The sequence below is a fragment of the Sus scrofa genome, chromosome 1, assembly GCF_000003025.6.
Source record: "Sus scrofa isolate TJ Tabasco breed Duroc chromosome 1, Sscrofa11.1, whole genome shotgun sequence".
NCBI lineage: Eukaryota > Metazoa > Chordata > Mammalia > Artiodactyla > Suidae > Sus > Sus scrofa.
Genome location: NC_010443.5, coordinates 100,504,976 through 100,513,703, shown reverse-complemented (window position 1 = coordinate 100,513,703; position 8,728 = coordinate 100,504,976).

The window sequence follows — 8,728 nt, the reverse complement described above, 5'->3', positions numbered from 1 at the left end:
CGTCAACCCACTGAGCAAGGGCAGGCACCGAACCCGAAACCTCATGGTTCCTAGTCGGATTCGTTAACCACTGCGCCACGACGGGAACTCCAATAGTATTATTTTTGATCCTGAGATAATTTATAAAATATGTCATGACCCCTAGTTTTAGGAGCATTCACTGAAGTTGGGAAACGAGGTATCAGGAAGCCACTAACAATATTCGGGAACAAATAGGAAGCCAAAAGGAGTCATAAAAATATGGAAATAGGGAGATCATTACGTTAAGAAGGGGCCAAGACTTGAGTTGGGTCTTGTAGAATGGTTAAGACTTGGATTAATGTGGACATGGAAAAATAAGGTAGATTTTGTCACATGGGGTCTGGCTTAACAATGTGTTAAAAACCTGGCCTTGAAGTTTACTCTGCCACTTGCTTAGCTAAGAAGTGCTCAAGAAGATAAGGAATACACAAGGTCTTGATCACAGCTCAGCTGCTGGTCCCCTACAGCAGTACTCTCCATAGACCTCCCCATTCCAGAGGTTCCTGCCTTGTTCCTGCTCTTCTCCCCTCCGCCCCCATCAAGGCTTCTTACAACTCCTCAGAGATTATTATATCTTTAGAGAGTACTGAATAGTGCTTTTTTGTTCATTTTTAAAACTTTACATTATAGGAACTTTTTAACATACACAAAAGTCAAGAAAATGTTTAATGAACCTTTAGGCATAATCATCACTCATCTTCAGCAGTTAGTAACTTCTGGTCCAGTTTGTTTTACCTAAAACCCCTGCCCCTGCAAAAGTAACAAAAAGCCTGGATTATTTTAAAGTAAATTCCAGGCATAGTATCATTTTTTCCATAAAGACTTCAGAAAACATTTAAGTATCCTTTTCTTTTTAAAATCTAATTGCTGTATAATGATGGTGGGCAGTTCAGTATAGAAATATAAAAGATAAGGACTTTAAAAATACAACCATAATATTATATCATACAAAGACATTAATTCCTTAATATCATCAAATATGCAGTCACTGATCAAGTTTTCCTGATCATCTCATAACTTTTTGAAGCTCATTTGTTCGTCAGAAAATCAAAATACAAAATACAAAAATTTAAAGCTCTCTTAAAAATTTTAATTACAATATAATTGTCTTACCTGAAAAAGTTCTAGTTCTTTAATATACAATTGACCCTTAAGCAACAGGGGTTTGACCTGTGTTGGTTCACTTATAGGTGAATTTTTTTCCACTACTAGGTACTACATGATCAGTGGTTGGTTGTATCTGCAGATGCAGAACAGTGGACAAGAAGGAACCCTGCATGTGAAGGAACCCAGTTTACAAAGAGCATCTGTAAGTTACAGGCTGATGACCCATGCTGTTTAACTATAATTTGTTATACCATCCAATTACTTATTAATGTCATCTAATAACTGCTCAGTATTCACACTTCCCTAATTATTCCCAGAGTACCTCATATGTCATTGGTTTGTTTGAATCAAGATCCAGAAACCGCTTGCATTTGGTATAAGTCTCTAAAATTTCTTTAAACTTTTGCTATTTATTGTGCCTCATTTTTCTTGTGGAAGAAGTTGGGTCATTTGTCCTCTAGCATTTCCCGAATTCTAGACTTGGCTGACTGTATCTCCATGGTATCATTTAACATGTTCTTCTGTTCCCTGCATGGCCTACATATTGAGTTAGTATATCTAAGCTTATTCTAAGTCTTTTTAGTGGACTGAGCTAAGGTATATGTTTTATATATATATATGTGTGTGTGTGTGTGTGTGTGTGTGTGTATAAATATATATCTTAAAATATGAAATACAAAATATTTATATAAATATAAAACATTTATTTATATAATAAATAAGTAAAATAAATAAATATAACTGTATTTACATTATATATTATACACATATTTTATATAAGTAAAAGTAATTATACATTATATAATATATAATTGTATATTTTATTTATATAAATAGATAAAATTAAACATACATTTTATTTATATAAATAAAATTAAAAATAAGTAAAATATATTTATATACATAAGTATAAAATAAATATATTTATGTATTTATACAAATATGTCAAATATTTATATTTATATCATATTTATATTTATAAATATGAAATAAATATATATTTATTTCAAATTTGATTGGTCTTTGGAGTAATTTATGCCCTAGGACATTGTTGAGAACAATAGAGTGGTCATAGTCTAATAGCTGGTTATAGACAGGGAAAGAGACAAAGAGAGTCCTGCCAAAGCCACTGTCATCCCAGGATGATGGTGGGCAGACCCAAGGTGGATGTCCTGAGGAGAAATATCAGAGGCTTAACTCTAGGATAAGGAGGGATAGGCTCCACTAAAATAATCCAGTCACTAGACAAATAAACAGTCCTGCAGGTGGAAGCAGTACCCAGAGTTGCTACAATATATTTTCTAAAATGTGCAGTTTCTTCCCAAAATTATAAGACATGTAAAGAAACGGTAAAGTATCCCCTTCACATTGGAAAAAAAAGCAGGCAGAAACTGCCTGTGAGAGTGATCAGATTTTGGATTTAACTGACAAAACTTTCAAAGTAGCCATTATAAATGTTCAAAGAACTAAAGGAGATCGTGATTAAATAAGCAAAGGAAGGTATGATGACAATGCCACATCAACTAAGGAGTATTAACAAAGAACTAGAAATTACTTAGGAAGAACCAAATAGAAATTCTGGAGTTGAAAGTATAGTCACTGAAATGAAAAATTCGTAGAGGGATTCTACAGTAACTTAGAGGAAAGAATCAGCAAACTTGAAGATCGATTGACAGAAAATTTGTAATCCAAAGAACAGAGACCAAAGAAGAGACCAATGTGCAAAAACATTAAGCACATTGACATTCAAGTGGTAGATGTACCAGAAAGACAGGGGAGAAGGAGCAGAAAAAATATTCAAAAAAATAATGGATAACGGCTTCCCCAATTTAATGAAACGCTAATAATCCCCACATTAAGAAAGTTTAACAAACTCCAAACAGGATAAACACAAGGAAATTCAGAAACAGATATGTCATAGTAAAAATGCTGATAGCAGACAAGGATGAAAGCTTGACGGCAGCAAGAGGAAAATGACTAGTTACAAGGGAACTGCAATGAGATTAACAACTACTTTTCAGCAGAAGCAATGAAGAGCCAGAAGGCTGTGGGATAGTACATTCAAAGTGCTCGAATTAAAAAAAAAAAAAAAACCTGTCCAGGAGTTCGTGGCTCAGCGGTTAACGAATGCTCTGAGGTGTAGTGTAGGTTGCAGATGGGCTTGGATCTGGCATTTCTACAGTTGTGGTGTAGGATGGGCAGCTGTAGCTGCGATTGGACCCCTAGCCTGGGAACCTCCATATGCTGCAGGTGCAGCACTAAAAAGTAAAAACAAAAAACAAACAAACAAACAAAACAAAAAACAGAAGACAAAAAACAAAACTGTCCGGCAAAGCTGTCTTTTAATAATGAAAATGAAATAAAAATATTCCCAAATAAAAATGAGAGACTTTGTTGCTAGTAGACCTGCCTTACAAGAAATACTAGAAGTTCTTCAGGCTGAAAGCAGATGATGCCCAGATGGCAATTTAAATCCATGTGAAAAAACAAAAAGCATCAGTAAAAGTATACTCCTTGCACCTTAATAGCAAATTATTTTTGGAAGCAAGTTCCAAGTAGCCTGCCTTTTTGGCTGCCATGACCCTGTATCAGCATACGAATTTCTTCCTCATTCCTTCAATACTGAATGATTTACCATAGTTTATTCAGTCAGTCTTCTGGGTTGTTTCCAGTCTTAAGCTGTTGCAGTATAGTAACAATAGTCTTGTGCATAAGTTATTTTTTATTTTTGAAAGCATATCTTTGGCGTATATTCCTACAAGTGGGATTGATGGCTCATTGGGTAAATACATGTAAAATTTTGCTAGAGATTGCTAAAATTCCCTCCATGGGGGTTGTACCATTTTGCTGTCCATTAGCAATTTTTGAAGAGTACCTTTTTCATCACAGCCTTACTTTATCCTACCAGTGTTGTCAAACTTTTGGATTTTTGCCAATCTGACATTCACATTTGCATTTATCTTTCATAAATAAGCTATATTGAGTATCTTTTAATAAGTTTGAGAGTCATTTGCATTACTTTTTCTGTGAACTTTCTGTACATATCTTTGCTTAGTTTATTGTGTTGTGGTCTTTTTCTCCTTAATTTTTAGGTATTTTCTATAAAGTGTGATACAGGTTGCAGCTGTTTTCCCAGTTCGTCTTTTGTCTTTTCACATTGATTAACAATATGAGCTTTTGAATCAAGACAGTTTGAGTCTTGATTTTGCCCTTTTGTATTTGGGTGACCTTGGTAAAATGAAGATGATTGCTCTTCTTCAAATTTTTATTGTAAAGACTAAATAGTGTTTGTTGAAAATGCTTTGTAAAATGTTATTTAAATGAGTCATTCCAAAGTGATAGCTAGTACATCTAATAATATAATTTATAGAGACTTAATTTAAAAGTACCTTTTTTTTTTCTGTCATTCTCTGATTAGAGGTAACCTATATGTAATATAATTGTAGTCCTCTCCAATCAGTAAATGAACCTATCACTTATCAGTAAACTGGGAACGGGGAAGGGTAAAGCCTCTGATGACAAATTAGCAAAAATCAGTGAGCAAGTTTCAGAGCCAATGAGGTTTTCACATGGCTGACTCTATGGCTTTATTTTTCTCATTCAAATTATACTCGGAAACTTGTTGCTCATTTGCTTATGAAAAATCGAGCACTGCTTAAACCTATATAGAAAAAGAGTCTTGAACTGGGTAAGAAAGAGATTTTGAGACTTTACAAAATAAACAAAAGATATGACCCAAACTTGCATTTGCACATAGTCTAGTTGGATGGGCTAATGCACACATACTTGTAAATAGTTGACATCTTAATTTGATGTCAATCAGAATTATTGGTTGTAAGTATAGAAACCAATTTTGGTTATTTTAAGGAGATTGGAGAGTCCACAGAATTGACAGAAAGTGTGAACTAATGGAGGGAGCAGAAAGGAACATAGCCAAGGTTTTTCCCAGTGCTTTCTTAGGGCACTGCCGTTGACACACCACCACTAGGTACTTGCCATTGCTCTTGGCTGCTGTGAGGTAGGGAGGAAGATTACTCCTACTAGCTTTGACTTCCAGAGAGGAAGGCAGTATATTCTATCCCCTGCAATGCTAAATATAGTGGAGAATCACTCCAAAATAATAGTGTTGGATATTGAGTGTCACCCAAAGTATGTCTACCATGTTCCTCAAACTTAATTGACCAACACAGAACTTTTATTTTCTTCATCCAAACCTCCTTCATATTCAGTTCATTCCTCAAATATATTGTGTTTCTTTTTGCAGTGTAGCACTTGGATTTCACTCAAATTAACTACTAGTTTACCCTCCTTGATAGCATTTTTAAACACCATTCTTATCCTCTCAAATCTGTGGTGGCCATGCTCTATATCTATATCTGCTACAATGGCTGTAACTTGCTTTTATTTTTTTTATTTTTATTTTTTAAAATTTTTATTTATTTTTGCCATTTCTTGGGCTGCTCCCATGGCATATGGAGGTTCCCAGGCTAGGGGTCGAATCAGAGCTGTAGCCGCCAGCCTACACCAGAGCCACAGTAATGCGGGATCCAAGCTGCGTCTCGACCTACACCACAGCTCACGGCAACACCGGATCCTTAACCCACTGAGCAAGGCCAGGGATCGAACCTGCAACCTCATGGTTCCTAGTTGGATTCGTTAACAACTGAGCCACGACAGGAACTCCGTAACTTGCTTTTAAACATTTCATTATATTAAGTATTTGTCAATTAATTTAAGCTTGAATTTTAGTGATGGTCATCCAGGGTGTTATCAAGAGTCATGGAGTGAGACTCTTATATGAAGAAGGGCTACAGTGCAAAAGTAGCTACTGCAAGATTTTATGATATCATTTTGATAAAAAATCATGCTTTGCTTGTTAGCATATTGAATGTCAAAGATAGATTTTTTTTTTTTGGTGATTTTAGTGACTTGTTAGCATCATGGATGTTAGAAGTGGGCACTCATTGTAGAGTTTAAGGTATTTAATATAGGTGGATTTGCTAAAACAATTCAAAAATCCTCTCCACCCTGCTATGGAGAGATTAAAGAATCCAGTGAGACAAGTTACAATATGGTCTGGAGTTGGGACAGTATTGCTAGAAAAACCCTGTCAGAAAATCCAGAAAGTCTAATTTCCTTACCATTAGGTCTAATAGTTTTCAGTGTGTCTAACCTACAAACCTACATTCTGAATCATCTGCTACATTAGTCTGGATTCTCCAAGAGGTAGACACCAAGACAGGATTAAACATACAAATAATTGAATAGGGGAAATACCTGTGAAAGTGGAGAGGGAGCTGGGCAGGTTGTGAGAGCCTTCAGACCAGGATGCAAGTCTGATACCAAGAAAAGGAGGAGAAAGAAGAAAGGATGGGTATACAACCACTTTGGAAAACTCTATGGAGGTACCTCAGAAATTTAAATATAGAACTACCATATGATCAAGCAATCCCACTCCTAAGTATATATCTAGACAAAATTTTCATTCAAAAAGATACATGCACCCCTATGTTAATTGCAGCACTGTTCACAATAGCCAAGACAGAAAAACAACCTAAATGTCCATTGACAGATGACTAGATTAAGGAGGTGTGGTATATATACAGAGTGGAATACTATGCAGCCATAAAAAAGAACAAAATGATGCCATTTGCAGCAACATGGATGGAACTAGAGACTTTCATACTAAGTTAAGTCAGAAAGAGAAAAACAGATACCATATGATATCATTTATATCTGGAATCTAATATACGGCAGAAATGAACCTATCTGCAGAAAAGAAACAAACTCATGGACATGGAGAACAGACTTGTTACCAAGGGGGAGGGAGAGGGAGTGGGATGGACTGGGAGTTTGGGGTTAGTAGATGCAAACTACAGCATCTGGAGTGGATAAACAATGAGATCCTATTGTACAGAACTATGTCTAATCCCTTGGGATGGAACATGATGGAGGATAATGTGAGAAAAAGAATGTATATGTATGTATGTCTGGCTCACATGCTGTACAGCAGAAATTGACAGAACATTGTAATTCGACTATAATAAAAAAATTTAAAAAGAAAAGAAAAGAAAGAATTGGTGGGAAAGGTACCATAGATGGAAGTGCAGTTCTGAACTTGGCAAGATCGTGGGAGAAGGGCTTGAGTTAGTCACTTATCAGAGTCCCCTATCTCCCAGAAATGGACCTGGCTTACTATCACTGCTGTGCTAAGTTATTGGTTGAAAACAGCCTTCAGGATGCTTCCATGTGAATGCAGAGATGGATTTCAGAGTATAGCAACTGGAGCTATTTTTTTATTTGTTTGTTTGTTTGTTTGTCTTTTTGCCATTTCTAGGCTGCTCCTGCAGCATATGGAGGTTCCCAGGCTAGGGGTCTAATCGGAGCTGTAGCCACCAGCCTATACCACAGCCACAGCAACACAGGATCTGAGCCGTGTCTCTGAGCTAGACTACAGCTCACGGCAACGCTGGATCCTTAACCCACTGAGCAAGGGCAGGGATCGAACCCATAACCTCATGGTTCCTAGTCGGATTCGTTAACCACTGTGCCACCAAGGGAACTCCAACTGAGGCTATTAATCAGCTATACTCCATAAGTTTGAGATCTGAGAGGCACATTCTCATGGTTACTATACCTGCAGTGTCTTAAGTGGAATTTTTAGAACAACTTAAGAAAAAAAAATTAATTAATTTTTTATTGAGGTGTAGTTGATATACAATCATATATTTCAGGTGTACAACATAGTGATTCATAATTTTTAAATATTATAGTTGGTTAATGGTTATTAAAAATATTGACTACGTTCCCTGTATTGTCCAGTATATTCTTATTTGTTTTGTACATATTAATTTGTACCTCTTACTCTCTTACCCCTAGTTTGTTCTTCCCCTATTCCCTCTCTCCACTAGTAACCATTAATTTCTTCTCTACATCTGTGAATGTTTCTTTTTTGTTATATTCACTAGTTTGTTTTCTTTTTTAGACTCTGTACATAAGTGATATCATACAGTATTTGTCTTTCTCTGACTGATATTTTCATTAAGCCTGATACCCTCCAGGTCCATCCCTGTTGCAAATGGCAACATTTCATTCTTTTTTATGCCTAATATATTATTGTGTGTGTGTGTGTGTGTGTGTGTGTGTGTGTGTGTGTGTGTGTATGTGTATGTATATCTCCCACATCTTCTCTACCCATTTATCTGTTAATGGACACTTAGTTTGCCTACTATCTTGGCAAGTGTAAATAATGCTGCTGTGAACACTGGGATACATGTATCTTTTCTAATTAATATTTTCATTTTCTTTGAATGTATACCCAGTAGTGGAATTGCTGGGTCATATGATAGTTCTTTCTTTAGTTTTTTGAGGACCCTCCATACTGTTTTCCACAGTGGCTGCACCAATTTACATTCCCATCAACAGTGTTGGAGGGTTCCCTTTTCTCCACGTCTTTGTTAATATTTGCTATTTGTGGTCTTTTTGATGATAGCCATTCTGAAAGGTATAAGGTAATACCTCATTGTGGTTTTAACTTGCATTTCTCTGATGATTAGTGATATTGAATGTCTTTTCACATGCCTGTTGGCCATCTACCATT